The sequence below is a fragment of the Rhinolophus sinicus genome, linkage group LG07 (assembly GCF_036562045.2).
Source record: "Rhinolophus sinicus isolate RSC01 linkage group LG07, ASM3656204v1, whole genome shotgun sequence".
Lineage (NCBI taxonomy): Eukaryota > Metazoa > Chordata > Mammalia > Chiroptera > Rhinolophidae > Rhinolophus > Rhinolophus sinicus.
In genome coordinates this window covers 73,163,877-73,179,828 of record NC_133757.1, presented here as the reverse complement: position 1 = coordinate 73,179,828, position 15,952 = coordinate 73,163,877, and the positions used below count along the sequence as shown (strand labels likewise).

The window sequence follows — 15,952 nt, the reverse complement described above, 5'->3', positions numbered from 1 at the left end:
TTTTGTCACAGGATCACATCCAGGAAGCCATAGGTCATTTAGTCACTGTATTCATTGGCCAGGGTGGCCATACCAAAGAAACACAGGCTGGGGGCTTCAGCAACAGAAATGTATTCTCCCAGTGCTGGCGGCTGGAAGTCCAAGACCAAGGTGTCTGACAGGGTTGGTTTCTCCTGAGGCCTCGCTCCTTGGCTGGCGGATGTTCATCTTCTCTTCATGTCCTCACATGGTCGTCCCTCTGTGCGTGTCTGTGTCCTCATCCCCTCTTCTTAGAAGGACATCAGTCATATTGGATTAAGACCCACCCTAATGACCTTGTTCTAGCTTAATCACCTCTGCAAAGACCTGATCTTCAAATACACTGACATTCTGAGGTGCTGGAGGTTAGGGTTTCAACATATGAATTTAGGGAGGACACAAGTTACCCCACAACAGCTACCATATCTCCTTAGTCTCCCCCAAATTCTGACAGGTTTCTGGTCTTTCCTTGTCTTTCATGATGTTGACAGTTTTGCTGAGTAGCTACCAGGCACTGTGCTGGATGGTCCCTGATGGGGTGTTTTTTTTGGCCTTTTCTTATGATTAGACAGAGGTTACACATTTGGGACAAAACACAACAAGCGGGAAATGCTCTTCTCATCACATCATATTGGAGAAGAGAGTACATGATGTCCACACGATTATTACTGACAATGTGGTTAAGGTGCTGTCTTCCAGGTTTCTCCACTATAAAGTCCTGATTTTCTCTTTTCCACACTCTATTCCAAGCATTCTCAATGGGGTTTATATTGCTCCCAAGGAGGCAGAAAACAAATCTTAAGTGTGACCATGCCTGTGTCCCTTCAAAGCTCAGCTCTACCCAACAAAATCTTATTCCTTAATATTTAATATGGGGGAGACGATCAGGGAAATATTTATAAAGGTCACTTGGTCAAGGATGAAAATCGGGGGTAAGAAAGGTTGAGAAACAGCGCTCTATTTCTATGAGGTGAGTCACCAAGTCTGCCCCACTCATGGGGGAGGAGGAGTAAGCCCCCCCTCTGAATGGAAGCACTATAAAACTGTGTGAACATGTCAACACCAGCCCGGTAATTAATAAATATTTTTTAGGGGGGATACTTTGAGGTTATGCAAAGATCCCGGTTCTCTCATTGAAGTCACACTAATGTAGTATAGCATCCGTCTGTGGAGCTGGCCCATAGCATTTACTGCCATGACATTCTCTGATGATTTCCTATTTCCTTCATTCCTTCTACACTTATCAACTGCAATCGTTCTGTGAGGAGGATCACACAGTTTATTTTAAATAGACTATGTTTTTGAGTGGTTTTAGTTTCACAGAAAAATTGAGTAGAAAGGACATGGAGTTCCCATAAACCCCCTGTCCGCACACGGGCACAGCCTCCCCCACTATCGACACCTTGCATCAGGGTGGCATATTTGTTACAATGGATGTGCCCACAGTGACATGTCACCATCACCTAAGTCCACAGATGACATTAGGGTTCACTCCTGGTGTTGGGCACGCTATGGGTGTCGCGTCCAGCGCAACACGGGCAGTGAGAGTGTGAGAAGGGGCGGTTTGGGTTAAGTTTTTAAGAAAGAAACAAAGAGACTTAATGCAGTTAAATCTCTCAGAAGGCCAGGGGTCTCTCAGTCTCAGAGGACTGGAGCCCAGAATAAGGCCAACTGGGGGTTTTTATTGATAGGTATACAAAAACAAGAAAGTAACATTGTTTCTTACACGGTCTGTGAGACTCATACATCATAGCAGAACAGTGTTTATTCCAATCACCCTTTGTCTGTAAACAGCCGAAGCACAAGGTCCCATGATGTCTTACATAAGGTATGTACCTTCTCAGGGTCAAGTCTCTCATATTGTAACAGCTCCGTTGAGATAAGTGAGAGAACTGATCTTTGTTGTCTTCATGACTTCTCTCACAAACAGGTGCCAGGGAAAAGCCAGAGCCGGCAACAGCTTTTCCCAGGCAGGGGGAAGGGGAGGCAAGGCCCCTTCCCGTATTCTTCTAAGGCAGCTCATTGGGGGTCCCCACTCGGTTCCGCCTGGCGTAGGTTGTATCTCCTGTGAGATATCTTACGTGTCTTTGGCTACAAATCATCTTTTGGGGACCAGACAGAGAGACATAAGGTGTAAACACAAGGATGGAACAGAGTCCCAGAAAGGCACAGTCTCACAGACTCTTCTTTCCTTAAGGAAAGACCCGGGGGGACAGTTGGCTAGGCTGTTGTGTGACTACAATGGGTTTGGACAAATGTATCATGACATGTATCACACAGAATAATTTCACTGCCCTAAAAATCCTCTGTGTTCGGCCTATTCACAAATAGATTTCTAAACATTTTATGGAAGGGATTGCCGAGCAGATTTTGAGATGAGCCTCACCAGTGGAGTATTTGGAATGCAGTGGGGGTTACAACGAGGGAGGGTAACATTTTGGGCTCAGAGGATGGGGAGGGAGGAGCTTTAGTTTTCATGGTATAAATTGGTATGTTTTGGTTCCGTGTGCATGGATTACTTACATGCAAAAACATTTAAGCTGTGATAATTTTAAAGAATCATCTTTAAAAGAAATTGCACAAGAATAGCCAAGGACATTTTGATAGAGACGGTAAATGCCTAGCAACTCGACTTGGGTTTCCCCAGAAGCAGAGGCTGAGACACGGATTTGGTTACAAGTGGTTTGTCTGGAAAGTGATCCCAAGAAGAACCAGTAGAGGAGTGAGAACGTGGGGCGGGGAAAGGAAGATGCCAACACAGGGGGCATCCGCGAGCAGGCGACTGACGTAGAGACCTGGGGCTAAAACCCATTGCGGGCCTCTGGGAAATGATCTAGAACATTCCTCTGAGTTATACTGCCGATAGCAGGTTGCATTTATTGGGAAGCTGACTGTAAGTGAGATGGGACAGGCACGTTGTGTATTGTGATTTATAATAAGAAGATATAGTTGGTCTTTATCCCAGTTCTAACATAAAGCTCCTAAAACCCTTGAAATTTCCTATGTGATGAGAGTGTTAAAGGTTTCCTTGACTATGTTAATGAGGTGGCTTTTGGGAAAAACCCCATGGTCACCTAAGGACGGCACTGGTAACCAGTGGAGCCAACCATGTGATTACAGGGTCGAAACTTTAGGCCTACCCCCAATGTCAGGGAGCAGGAGAGGGGCTGCAGATTTAGTTGCATCACTAATAACCAATGAAGTAATCAACTATGCCTGCATAATGAAGCCTCCATAAAGACCCCAGAGAACAAGATTTGCATACTTGGAGATCTGGGGCAAGTGGAAGCTTAGTGCCCCTTCCCACACCTTGCCTTATGCATCTCTTCCATGTGGCCGTTCCTGATGTGTCCTTTTATAATAAATTGGTGCTCTGGCAAGTAAAATGTTTTCCTGAGTTCTGTGAACCACTCTAGCAAAGTCCTCGAACCCAACGAGGGGGGTTTTTCAGAAGCCCAGGTGACAACCTGGACTTGCAATTGGTCTCTAAAGGGTGGGACAAGTCTTGAGGGACCCAGCCCTTAACCTGTGGGATCTGACATTATCGCCACATAGAGAGTGTCAGATTTTAGCTGAATTGTAGGACACCTCCCTGGAGTCGGAGAACTGCTTTAATGTGTGGGGAGACTCCAGCACCACACCCCATATTGGAACTGGGTGCAGAGTCAGCACTTGGAGCAGAGCAGAAATCTCTGCGTTTTTTTCTTACACCAGGCAATTCTCCAATTCTGACACTAATTACCGGGAAGATAGCTCAGATCCCACAGGTCACAGGGCTCAGTCCACAAGACTGAGCCCACGTCAGACGCCAACTGCGAATGGGATGCCCAGGATACCCACAATTCTGCACACTGAGCCCAATTTGGGGGTTCCCTTGACCCCCTCTTAGGTTCACTAATGTGTTAGAATGGCTCATGGAACTCAGAAAAGCACTGCTTACATTTACTGGATGATTGTGCAGAATCCAACTCAGGGGCAGCCAAATGGAGGAGACGCACATGGCAGGGTGTGGGGGAAGAGGAGGTGCGTGGAGCTTCTGTGCCCTCTCCAGGGGTGTCCCCCTCCCAGCACCTTGAGGTGACCACCATCCCAGAAGCTCATCCAATCTCCTGTTGAGGAGTTTTTATAGCGCTCAATCTCCAACCCCCTACCCCAGAGCAGGAGGTGGGGCTGAAAGTTCCCATCCTCTAATCACACGTTTGGTCGTTTGGTGACCAGCTCCAACCTGAAGCTCTCTAGTGGTCCCATCATTGGAATAAACTCAAGTGTGGTCAAAGGGGTTCACTGTGACTAACAGAAGACACCCCTATCACTCAGCAAATTCCAAGGATTTTAGGTGCCCTGTGCCAGGAAGCGGGGACAAAGACTAAATCTCTTTTTTTTTTCTACCAAAGGAAGGAAGCAGGAATGAGCAGAAAATGTTGAACAGGGCAGGTGTGACAACATCTCCAGCTGACTCCAGAATGGTCCCCAAGTTGGGCCAACATGGTCAGACTTTTGTCCCCCTGCACCAGTGAGAGCTGTGCCAGGAAGACACATGACTTTGGGTCAGGTGGCTCTCTGCAGCTGAGTAGTCCCTAAAGGGCTGTTACCTGTCTGCCAGCAGCAGTTCCAGCAGCTGGGGCAATACCTCCTTCCTTGACAGGAGATCTGGGTGGCCCACCCCAGGGCCCACCACACCACTGAGGGAGGACAGAGCTGGAACACCTATATGCCAACTCCCAGCATTCACTGGTTGACCAGGGTCATTAACTCCTTGGTGCTCCTAGCAATCACAGAGGTGGCAGGTGATGGCAGAATAGTGTTGGGAAGATGGAAGGCATGCATAGATGTGATAAAGCTGCAGGGGCCATGACGGCTACACAGGGCCAGCCAAACATGTGATCTTGTCAAGGCAGAGAGAATAAATAAATGGAACACAGGAGCTCCCAGCCTATCACACACCTGGTCACTACACATAGCTCTGTTAATTCCAAAATTTAATGAAGTAAATTGGCAGCTCTCATTGCCTTTATTGAATGACTCATGGATCAGGCAACATCACATCTGGCAAGTAGCAAAGAGCTTTGAGAAGCTGGACAAAATGCATGGTTTTTATAGGCAGAAGGAGGACGGAACAAGGAAATGAAAAGAGTGGATGATCCCAGGGAAGGTCGCCTTCCCTTAGGAGAAGGCAGAGTCTTCTCAGGCCCGTGACCTCACTAGTGCTCACCAGGAAGTTCCAGGTGGACAGGTTACAGCACACGTTCCTGGGAGGGGCTGGAACTGCAAAGAAGTCTTGATTTGCTGACATGGGGCTTAGCACCACCGACTCCATTTTGAGCCTATTGGTTTTTCTTTTCTTCATCGTTTTTTTTAAGAGCTCCAAGGTCTCTAGAACTACAATCTCTGAGCCAAGGGGAACCTCAAAGCATCAGAGGAAGGACATAGCTGAGTCCATAGAGGGTGAGGAGTCTGACACAGAAGAGTCTTGGAGCTTTTGTAGACATCTCAGCATGCACAGACCAGGAGAAGGACCATGGGTGAACATGGCGTAAACATGGGTGAAATTCAGCAGATGCAGCAGAGGAGGGGTTGGGGTTGCAGGGGTGAGGACAGAAACCAGCCTTCAATCACCAGAGCAGGAAGCTGAGGGCTTTTTGCAGACCCAGAGATTGCTTCTGTCACATCCAGAGTCGTTCCAGCCATTACCCTTGAATTCTGCACAATCTTCATCCCCATGGCTGTTAGGTTCCCCATCGTTCCAATACTTGCTGAAGCTGCAAAGGCCACCCAGACCGTTAGCCCTGATCCCACTGTGTTAACTGTGTTTCCAGCTTCGGTTAACCTGATGCTTTCAAATCTGCCCTGCACACATATGACGGGCTTGCCTTGTTCTGGACGGCCCGATGACATGCCTGGGTCAACTCGCCTTGGCCTCCTGCCCCTACAATTTGAGCAGAAGCCCTTCTCCCTGGGACATGCTTTTCAACCATAAAGCAACCAATCCAGAGCCCACACCCCAACCACCTTAGTTATCAGGCTCTCACACTCAGGATCCTGCCCTGATCACCCCAGGGCCAGCGCCAGACAACTAGGGGCAGCCCCTATGCCCGAGAGTAACTGACGTTTTTCAGACGAGCCAATGCTAAGGCCCCTCACACTGCCTTGCCCACTCGTTCCCTTGAAACCACAATAAAGACTCTTGCCCACAGTTCTTCCTCTCCCTCTTCTTCCTGACCAACCTGTGCTTCCCCGTGGGACGCTCCTGCACCGTGATGTGTATTCCTTCTCTTAGAATCTGTGTCTGCAACAAACTATCTTTTCAATGGCAATCTGCTCGGTGAACCTCATATCTCAGATAGTCTGCTAACATACGCTGTATCTTAAAACACCCACTCAGCCTGCAAGCTGCTCCTGCAGTTCTGATGGTGGAATCTGGGGCTCCTGGCATGCTATCGACAGAGGAGTAGGTGGAAACCACCTTCCCAACTCAGTGGAAATCCCAGACTCTTAAACCCTCTCAGGCAGTGGGGGAGGATTCCTAGGAAAAGCTCACGTCAGGAAGCTTTGATAGAGGGTCCCCTGTGCCTGAGACTTACCTGCTCGACAGGGTTGAGTTGTCCACCCAATGCCACTTCCCCTCATGTTTCAGGTCTGAGAGCCCTATCCAGGTACGGGGGTCATCCTTGGGAATCCGCAGCTTCAGGAAAGTCTGGTGGATGGAGAGAAGTCAGGAGGGAGCTCGGCCCCCCACTTCCCAGGCGCAGCATCTCCCCATCCTTTGGCAGGAAGTCCTTCCTTTAGTCTGACATTTAGCCTCTAGTTTGCCAGATCCTGAGCCCCTACGTGCGTTCAGGATGTCGGAGTTTCCCTCACATCTGTATCCTATGAGCACAGCTGTTACAGCTGTTCTGACTTGCAGACATATGTGCATAACTGGCCTCTCATCACACACACTTCGTAATATGACATGGTTATGGGTTTTACATGTGCTAAGCATGTGCACACTAATTTATTCATGCCTGGGTTTAATGTTCTGGAATCAGATTGAACCAGTTTGTGAGAGCTGCTCATGCACGTCTCTTTGCAGCTCCGCAATGAATGATACCAGCTCGAAATCAGCCATGGTGGAGAATTTACACCCGGGAAATTGGCAACCGATACAAATCAGGGCTTTTGCCTCCCAAAGAGCTAATTGTTAAACATTTGCCAGCATACCACTGGGGTTTACTTATATTTTAGGTGTCCCCCAAAACACTCGCACATGTTCAGATCTTGTTTGTATCTCCTTACAAATTGCTGGGGTCTCTTCATGCGTATCCTTCCCCGCCCCACTATTCCACGTGGAGTGAGCAGCTTCTCTCCCAGAACATCCACTCTCATCATCTGGTCCCCAGTTGGCCAGTGGTCAGGTGCATGCTCCAGACCAAGCCAGGTCCCCGGAAAGGACAGGTGTACCTGCTCCTCTGCACTTTTGATCACCACGAGTTGAGCCTCCACGTCCTGGCAGGCAATGACGGACTGATGCCAGTTCTTCTGGGAACTGGAGAAGAAGTAACAGTTTCCTTGGAAGAAGATCCACTCCCAAGGACACCGGTGGCAGAGGCGAGCTGTTAGGGAAGGTGAGTCAGGGCTGGGACCCAGCTCCGGACACCCCTGAACCTGTACTTGTCCACCCTAATCCCTTGAGGGTCAGGACCCTCCTTGACTCCACATGCCACATGGACCATTCCCCTCTCCAATTCCCATGACTCCCTCTCAGCCCCCAGAGAATGTAGAAATACCGACCCTCATCACTCCTTGGCTGGGAGGAACAGGGATTTAGAACTCAGAAGAAGAGACTGGTTTAATTTAGTGCCTACTGTATGCCTTGCCCCCTGGGAGCATCAAGTACCGTCATCCTTTTTATTTCGTGTTCCTATTTCACAGATGAGAAAACTAAGGTGCAGAGAAGAATGATGCCAACAGAGTCACACCACATGGAGACCCTTCCAGGCCCGTGGCCCCTGGCTTCCGGCCACTCACCCAGGCCAGACTTCAGCTGGGTCAGTTCCTGGTGAATCTCCTCCTGCTTCGAGTGCTCCAGTCCCTGGGGCCTGGGTATGTTGGAGACTATGCCAAGGAAAAAACAAATTGCAATTATTAAACACCTACTCTGTGTCATGCCCTACACTGGACCGTGGAGAACATTGTTTCTGAGGGTCAAGGTCTTGGTTAATCCTGTGACAGATGAGGAAATTTGATGTCCAGAGAAGTCCAGACCAGGAGGACAGGTGGAGCCAGCACTCGTCCCTCTGCCGCTCTCCCCCCTTCCCCGGCACCAGCGGTGGGAGGGGCTATGGAAGAGGCCACCAGAGAGCTGACCAGGGAAACCGACCGTAACTTGAGTTCTGGCTTTCAGCCCCACCTCCCTCCGGGATTGTCCCCCTCTCCCACCCAAGGCTATGTCCGTAGCCAAAAGCCCCAACCCTGGAAGCCCCAGACCTCAGGGCCTGCCCCTGACCTTGAACAAGGATGGCCACCAGGAGTCCAGTGAAGACTGTGAAAGAGAAAAGCAGCAGCACCAAGGGGACCTGGCCCGGTCCCAGACACCCTGAGGGAGAAAATGATGGCAGTTCTAGCGTGCCTGTGTCCCTCAGCCTGCCCCAGGGACGTCCTGTCCCTTATCTTCCACCTCCAGCACCCAGGAGCCAGGGCCACAGCCCCCACCTTCTCCAAGTCTCAGGAGCCCAGACCCCGAGCCTACACTTCCCCAGGACCCAGGAATCTGGTAGCAGTCATCTGTCCCCTGGTCCCCTAATCCTCTTATACCTGTGAAAGTCTTGAAACCAGGGGTCCGTTGGAATCCAAAGGCTTGAGGGAAGAGTCTGTTGCTGTTGGTTATCAGCTCTTCCTCCTCTGAGTGGGTAGAGAACAAATTCAGAGCCTGGACAAGCTGAAACCAGACCTAGCCATCCCCTTACCCACCTGCCCTAGATCCCAGAGTCCCCACCCAGCCTCACCCAGGGAGCCCGGCTGCTGTGCCATCAGTTCCTTGGGCCACACACGTCCACCCACTGTCTCCAAATGCTTTGTCCGGGTCCCTGTGGATCACAGCTTTTATTTCCCAGCCTGGGATGCTCACTCCCCACATCTACTTTCACTCAGGAAGGAAATAGGGAACTGGGCACTGACTCATCACCACAAAGGCAGAGGGTGGGGGCTTCTGTTATTGAATGAGATGGGCTGGACCTTCCAGGAATGCCAGGAAAGTGATGCTGGGTGTCTGGGGTCGGGTCGACAGCGAGAAGGACTGGTCCACTCATGCCGTGGCCAGCTGTGAGATGCTTTTGATGAAATCCAGTGACAAGGGAAGTAACACTAATTTGTTATTCCTTTTCCACGCAGGACAGGGGTGAGCTGGCAGTGCCCCCAATTTTCTTTCCCCTCTGACCTTCAGGCTCTGCTGACTTGGTTTGTTGATGTTCACATTTATTGTGATTTCTGCTGACTTTGGAAGTTGTAGCTGAATCACAATTACTTATGTTTATTTAATGCCCACTATAGTGGGGCACTTTTCTAACTACTTTATATACAATTCATTTACTCTTCCCACCCTGGGGTAGATAATCTGACCTCCAGTTTACAGGTAGGGGAAAACTGAACTAGGCCTCTGGCCCAAAGTCACATAGCTGCTAAATAGTGGGGATGGCATTCGAACCTGGACAGTCCACCTCCACAGTCCACACTGTTATCCAAAGAGTATAAATAGCATCAAGGAGGAAACCAAAAACTCACAGAAGCTTTATTCGTAATAGTCCTAGAAAGACCCAAGTGACTACCTTCTACAACATGGATGGACCTTGAGGACATTGGGCTCAGTAAATAAGCCAGACATACAAGGACAGATACTGTGTGATTCCCCTTATATGAGGTCCCTGGAGGAGTCAGATTCATAGAGACAGGAAGTAGATGGTGGAAGCCGGGGAGAATGAGTAAGTTCTGTAGATGGATGGTGAGGATAGTTCTGCAATTTATCAATGTGTGTTTAAAAATGGTTAAAATGGTCAATTTCATGTTATGTATATTTTACCACGACAAAAACAATATTTAAAACACTACGTTGCTGTCGTGCAGGAGACCCTGCTCGCTGCGCCATGTGTCGTGCAGGAGACCCTGCTCGCTGCGCCATTTGTCGTGCGGGGCGGCCTGCGGGGTCTCTGGTCCCGCTCCCCACATAAGAATGCAGGATATGGTGAGGCCAAAAAGGAACACCCACGGAGCCATAGGGAGGGGAGTCATACCACTATGGTCTCACTGGAGGCTGGGCTCACCAGACGCGCGACCTGCTGTCAGCCTTTCCGCCAACCGACCGACGACTCTCCTCCACTCTCCTCGACTCTGTTTCTCTACTCTCTTCCACTCTCCTCGGCAATCCTCGGCTCTCCTTGGCAGTCCTCAGCTCTCCTCAGCTCTCCTCCGTAGCCACAGCAGTTATACTAGCAGCCAATCAGCTAATGGGCCACAGCCGACGGCCAATCAGCCACAGCTGACGGCCATCCACTACCTGAGCCAGCACCTTTCCACATGAGGCCGAGAGCCTGTAAACTACTTTCTGGGGCTCTGTCCCCACACTCCACCCCTACAGGGTCTCGCCTCACAATCTACGCGACAAGCGTCTTCCGCGAGGGTCCCGGTGCCGTATTAGCCTACTGACACCTACGGACGAAAAGAAACGGTAGTCTTAGGAACCAACAATGGCAAATCCCTTCCATCTGGGAGGATACATACTAGCTTTTTGTCCTGGGAAAGGAGGGTCGCTGCCACTGGCACCTTTCCCGGTTTGTGGTACCAGACCTTTATGGCAGTACTTGGGGTCCCTTGCATAGTTTCAACATGTAACAGAACAGGGGACCCCATAATAGGCCATAGTGAGAGCACATAGTTTCCTCGCAAAATCTTCCCGGTATCAGGACCTCTGTATACTATAGTCACTTGCGGTGGCCACTCAGCCACCACCCCTGGCGTCACTTGCAAATCATGAGTCAAACCGGCCCCCCATGGGGCTATCAGACCCAACCACCGACAGTGGGGGCTTTTGACCTTCCAGGGCCAAGTCCACTACATAGTGATATGTCCCCAGGCGGACAGTCAGATGATCCATTAAATCATGAATTGAAGGCACTGCAGCGTGCAAGGGTGGTGTCACCTTATTTAACTCCCTATAGTCCACAGTCATTCGTCAGGTCCCATCTGGCTTCTTGACAGGCCATACTGGGGAGTTAAAGGGACTGTGCGTTGGCCTCACAATATGTGCCTTTTCCAATTCCAATATTGTATGACCAATCTCCTCCTGTCCTCCTGGCAGGCGGTACTGTCGCACTGCAACCATGCGCCAGGGCTGTGGCAACACTTGAGAAGGGTGGTGAGCATGCCCGCATGTCACCGCTTTCACCACCCGGATCCGGAGACGGAACTCTCCTACCGACGTCTGTAAGCTGAGGCCATGTAGCACGTCCACCCCTAGAATATACTCCGGACCGGGGGAGACATAAACCTTGTAGGTACGAGGAGGAAGCCTTCCTATACCCAGTGGTAAGGAAACAGCTTTCACAGTCACAGTTTTCCCCCCGTAGCCATCAATGCAGATTGCTGGTCCAGGGAACAGTTCTGGATTCCCATAAACAAGACTGCAGTCTGCCCCAGTGTCAACTAGAGCCAAAACCCTCTGCACATTAGAAGGGGACCAATGTATGGACAGTTCCACGTGGGGCCTCCGGTCCCTGCTCGTCCCCTCTGACCGGGTACCTTGGCCCCACCCCTAATCAAGCTGAAAGGAGTCGGCCTCAAGTGGCTGCATGAAGTCCTGGAGGGACACGGGTCGCGCTTTCCCAGACTCCTCCTTTATGCTTCTCCAGAATTTTTGTTCCGGACGCAACTGATTCCAAAGTTCCAGCAGGAGTGCATTGGGTTGTCAGTCTATTTTCTTCCTATCGACCCCTGCTGCCACGAGATCACGCCACATCTGTGCGCGTGTTACTCTCTGAGGCCCGCGACCTCGCCCCTTTACCTTTGGTTTGGGCTTCCAGGTCTCAACTGTGCGGACCTCCTGTCTTAACTTCCTTCACCTCCGGCTTTCAACATCCCCTAGGGTGGCCATGGCAGTTGTAACTTCATGGATCCGTCGCCCTACATACGGTGTAAGAATAGCAACCAAGGATCCAAAAGCACTCGCAGGTGCAGTGTCCAAAACCAGATCTCTCATGCTGGCAGTAAAAAGCTCGTCATCTGGGCCCTGCATGTTGAGGTTAAAAATAGCATGTCTCATACCCATTTCACGGATTATTTGCGTAAGTTCTGTATATGACTGCCATTGACTCACAGTGTCTGGCAGCTCGCCAGCCTGTCCCCATACTGTGCGTACCGCAGCAGTGAGCCACTGCATTAGAGAATGGTTGCCCTGGTTGTTGGCCAATCTATGGCAGTTTTGTAACCTTTGTCGCAGGGACGGATGCACTGTCACGAAGGCTAGCTTTTCCATCTTGCCTGGGGAGCAGAGAATGCTGTCTGCTCCCTCATCCCATAAACGTAATAGCCAAGCCGAGACTGGCTCTCCAGGGCGCTGTCTGTACCGCCTCCCCAGCTCCTGCAACTTAGTGGGAGTGTAAGGGGTGTAGGTTGTGAACTCAGTCACAGCTGGGTTGCCGGCAGCAATGGCCCCCGGGCCCAAAGGTTGCTCACATTTTACCCTTTGCTTCAAGATTGGCCAGGCTTGGGGGTTGGGAGCTACATTGTCTCCACTCGCTTCCTCTGCCTCTGCCTCAGAGTCTCCACCTTGGGGCCCCTGTTCTAACAGGCGGACCCGGGCTTCCAGCGCTTCCAACCGGGACACCTGGTCAGGCACCTGGGCCATTTCATTAAGCCCATTTTCCGTGTTGAGACTCAAGGCCGTGAGGAACATCCAGCCCACGCGGCCGGCTGTAGCCTTCTCCTCCTCTGGCAACCGCTCAGCCAGAGCCTGCAGGGCCCTCTCCACGCTGGCCGGAGACCCGTCCATGTCCTCCCACCTTTCCTTGGGGGTCCAACTCCTGAGAACAGTGGCCACCAGGCACCACACACTGTGTGGGGGCCACACGTCCTCCTGCCCAGAGTCAGACGCCATTCCTACCTGGTCGGAATCTTGCTCACTGTGCCAGGTGTCTGAGTGGGTGGAGGCCTCCTTGTAAGATGTCCACCACCCTCAGATCCTAAGGCCGCAGCAGATCAACAAAAGGAGGACAACGCCTTCTATGGCCAAGAAGGTGGTGTGCCAGCTGGAGGCTTGAGTCTCCCAGGCAGACCACGCCTCCCGTTCCCGGTGTCGTTCCTCATGGGCCTCCCGAAGCTGGGCTCTCACACGCACAAACCGCTCCACCATCCTTTGGTAGGTTTTGGCCCGCACCGTACCCTGCTTACGAAACTGAGGTTTATATGTGTAAACTGCTCCAGTATCTTCCGGAAAGTTTTGGCCGACACCATACCCTGCTCGCTGCGCCATTTGTCGTGCAGGAGACCCTGTTCGCTGCGACATTTGTCGTGCGGGGCAGCCTGCGGGGTCTCTGGTCCCGCTCCCCACATAAGAACGCAGGATATGGTGAGGCCAAAAAGGAACACCCATGGAGCCATAGATAGGGGAGGCATACCACTATGGTCTTACTGGAGGCTGGGCTCACCGGACGCGTGACCTGCCGTCAGCCTTTCCACCAACCGACCCTCTCCTCAACTCTGTTTCTCTACTCTCTTCTGCTCTCCTCAGCAATCCTCGGCTCTCCTCTGTAGCCACAGCAGTTATACTAGCAGCCAATCAGCTAACCGGCCACAGCCGACGGCCAATCAGCCACAGCTGACGGCCACCCACTACCCGAACCAGCACCCCTCCACGTGAGGCCGAGAGCCTGTAAACTACTTTCTGGGGCTCTGTCCCCACAGTTGCTCAGTGTGTGGACATCAGTAGTTGATGCCACACATCTGGGAATTCTGAGAACTAACTTCCATGTAGGAGAAAGGAATAAAAATGTGCTTGTTTGGGGGCAGCCAGTTAACTCAGTGGGTTAGAGCACAATGCTGTTAACAAGAAGGTTGCCGGTTCGATCCCCACATGGGCCACTGTGAGCTGCGCCCTCCACAACTAGATTGAAATAACTACTTGACTTGGAGCTGATGGGTCCTGGAAAAACACACTTAAATAAATACAAGTTAAAAAATTATAATTAAAATAAATATAAAAATGTACTTGTTTGAACCTTACGGATAATGCTATTAAAACTCAACAATAACTGATGGGTCATGGAGAGTGACTGCTAATGGGTATGGAGTTTTTTGGGGGTGATAAAAGACTGTTCCGGAATTAGGTAGTGGTGATGGCGCAACCCCACAAACATACCAAAAACCACTGAATTTTATGCTTCAGAGGGTAAATTTTATGGTATGTGGTTTATATTTCAGTGTTTTAAAAAAACACAGTAGTAACCACAGTGCTTGTTTAGAATTAAGACCCATGAAAGATTTTGGGGGAGAGGAGTGTTTCATCACTGACGTTGTTTAGAATTGCCGGCGCATTCGAATAATAAGCAGAGGGGCTTTTAGTCTGTTTTGTTATCATTATAAAATTCTCCACAGACGACAATGGCTTGCACCTGGAGTCAACTGTTCCCACCTCTGCCTCTAATCATTATACCACTTAGGACAGACGTACGCCAACTGGAACATTCTGGGCACACTGGGAAGTAGACAACATCATACTTCCATAGCACTGTGACTTTGTTTAGGAAGTGCAAATTTTCTTTCATATATGAAATATCTCACTGATTTAAATAATTTTCTCAAAACAAAAAAAAATATGCATACAGACTCTTCTCAACAATGTTATAGGCATTATCTAATTTAATCCTTACAATGACCCTACAGGGTGGGTGCTATGATTATCCCATTTACAAATGCACAAATGAGGCTCAGAGAGGTTGAGGAATAGGCTCAAGTTCACACAGCACCCAAGTGGAAGAGCTGAGATTTGGACACAGGCGGTCAGGCCACACAGTGCCTAGGCTTCAGGGCTGGGTGAAGCTGCCTCTCCTACAGCAGAGGCTAGGCCCTCACCCTGCTCCCAGTAGCAGCCACTCAGTCCAGCTCTCTGGGAGTTCAGAATTTAGGTTGACCCTTTGCTATGGCCGACTGCCTTGGCTGCCTCCCAGTGGACTCCCTCTGTCTCCAAACATTGAAGACCCCAGATCAGATTCTGGAGGCAGGAAGAGGGTAAATGAGAGGAAAGAAAGGGTGCTTCTGGCCCAAATGAAGGCAACCCTTTGACAGGCGAGGGTCTGCAGGAGTTTAATGGGGACAAAGTTTCCATTGAAAATGAATCCTCTGTCACCCTAATACATTTTAATTAAAAAATTAGACTTACCAGGGCCAGCCCGGTGGCTCAGGCGGTTGGAGCTCCATGCTCCTAAGGCCGAAGGCTGCTGGTTCGATTCCCATATGGGCCAGTGGGTTCTCAACCACAAGGTTGCCAGTTTGACTCCTTGACTCCCACAAGGGATGGGAGGCTCCGCCCCCTGCAACTAACAACGGGAACTGGACTTGAAGCTGAACTGCGCCCTCCACAACTACGATTGAAAGGACAATAACTTGACTTGGAAAAAATCCTGGAAGTACACACTGTTCCCCAATAAAGTCCTGTTCCCCTTCCCCAATTAAAAAAAAAATCTTTAAAAAAAAAATTAGAGTTACTAGATGATCCAGCAATTCTACTCCTAAGTATCTACCCACAAGATTTTAAAACAGGAAGTCAAACAGATACTAGTACACCCATGTTCATAACAGCATTATTTACAATAGCCAGAAGGTGGCAGCAGCCCAAGTGTCCATTAAGAGATGAATAGATAAACAAAATGTGGTCCCTCCAGACAATATATATTATTCAGCTATGAAAAGG

The 15,952-nt window shown here is 50.2% G+C and overlaps 1 long non-coding RNA gene across 1 annotated transcript; it reads right to left on the bottom strand.

The window, feature by feature from the left end:
* Positions 1-5,010: 5,010 nt before the first annotated feature.
* Positions 5,011-15,577, bottom strand: LOC109461397 (CD209 antigen-like protein 2). Its single transcript, XR_012498043.1, has 8 exons — positions 15,422-15,577; positions 9,003-9,083; positions 8,812-8,898; positions 8,504-8,593; positions 8,026-8,112; positions 7,459-7,610; positions 6,600-6,712; positions 5,011-5,777 (listed from the first exon to the last, which is right to left on the bottom strand). It is a non-coding gene; the product is annotated as a CD209 antigen-like protein 2 (long non-coding RNA).
* Positions 15,578-15,952: the final 375 nt, after the last annotated feature.